We start from the raw sequence: 1,717 nt of genomic DNA on the forward strand, positions 1-1,717 counted from the left end.
GAAGGCAAAAATTAAAATCTTTAAAAACGCGCCACCGGATAATATTCTGGATGAGGTTGAGGGCACTAGTAAGCTGCTAGATGACCTCATCATCGATAGCAAACCTTGTTGATGTATTAATGGCCAAGGTCGTGCAGATAAACCTGAAACACTCTAAATGTGCCACGGATAATTTGGCTGTCTTACTCAGGGAGGAGGACATCGACCTTGCCATCATCCAAGAGCCCTGGGTTCATAGCTCATGTGTCAAAGGGCTCAACATCAATGGGTATAATCTTTTTTATGACAAAGGACAGGGTAAGCCTAGATCGTGCATTTTAGCAAAAACGCACCTTAATGCTTTTCTCTGCTCTCACTTAAGTTCTTTAGATATAACCACCATCCGGATAGAGCGGAAGCTAAAACCTGCGATTTTGGTAACATCCGCCTACATGCCACACGACGATGAGGCACCTCCATGAGGGTACTACTAGTCCAAAATTTCGCGCAGACCGAGAAGCTAGCCTTGCTGATGGGTTGTGATGCCAATGCCCGGCACTCCTTGTGGGGAAGCTCGGAAATTAACGATAGAGGTGAGTCTCTTTTTGATTTTATATTAAAATGTAATCTAGAAGTATGTAATAAGGGTAACACTCCCACCTTCATTTTTCCGAGTACGGATGATCGTGTAGGCTGGGAAGAGGTTTTAGATATTACCCTTTGTTCGACTTCGTGCTCTTTAACGATCAATGATTGGAGAGTTTCAACCAGGAACTCCTTCTCTGATCATAGATATATCATGTTTGTGATGAATATTCCCATGGTAGCTAAGCAATCTCACCGTAATCCCAGGAAGACAAACTGGGATACTTTCAGGTCATTGCTCAATAGAAAAATCAACATAGCCCCCGCTCCAATTAACTCGATTAGGGAATTGGAGTGCAGGGTCAACTCTTTGACAAATAATATTATTTCTTCCTTTGAAGCATCATGTCCTCGCTCGTATGCGAAGAAGTGTAGGCCACCATGGTGGAACGAGAAGCTCTCTTTGCTCCGCAGGAATGCGAGAAGAGCCTTCAACGAAAGCTATCGGACCAAGGTTTGGACTCCATATAAAGATGCTCTTAGGGTTTACAAAAAAGCACTTCGGGAATCCAAGAAATTGTCATGGAATTCTCATTGCCAGCAAATTGAAAGCATTAAAGAATCGGCTAGACTAGCCAAATTGCTAGCAAATGGCCAATCTTGTCCCTCGCTCATTAACAAAGTAGACGGAAATCCAGTTAAATCCCTAACGGAATCCCTCTCACTTTTAGTGGATACCCATTTTCCTGGTTCCTCGGGTGATCCCCCAAAGGTATTGCCGTATCGTTCAGCCAATTCTGGCGAGACTGTACAGTCAGTGGTATCATCTAGAAGGATCAAATGGGCCATCGATTCATTCTCTCCATATAAAAGTCCGGGTCCTGACGAGATCTTACCAATTATGTTACAATCTCTGGGAGATGTAGCTGTAAATTGGCTGTACGCGATTTTCTGTAGCTGCTTTTCACTTAATCATGTCCCCAGCGGCTGGAGACAAGTTAGAGTAGTTTTTATTCCAAAAGCAGGTAGAACAGGCCATAGTACGGCTAAAGATTACAGACCCATCAGCCTTTCTTCATTCTTACTTAAAACTATGGAAAGACTGATCGATGCTCACATCAGATCTTTACACAGTTTCGCTAAAATATCAAGG

This window comes from Teleopsis dalmanni, chromosome 2, assembly GCF_002237135.1.
Source record: "Teleopsis dalmanni isolate 2A chromosome 2, ASM223713v2, whole genome shotgun sequence".
Taxonomy (NCBI): domain Eukaryota; kingdom Metazoa; phylum Arthropoda; class Insecta; order Diptera; family Diopsidae; genus Teleopsis; species Teleopsis dalmanni.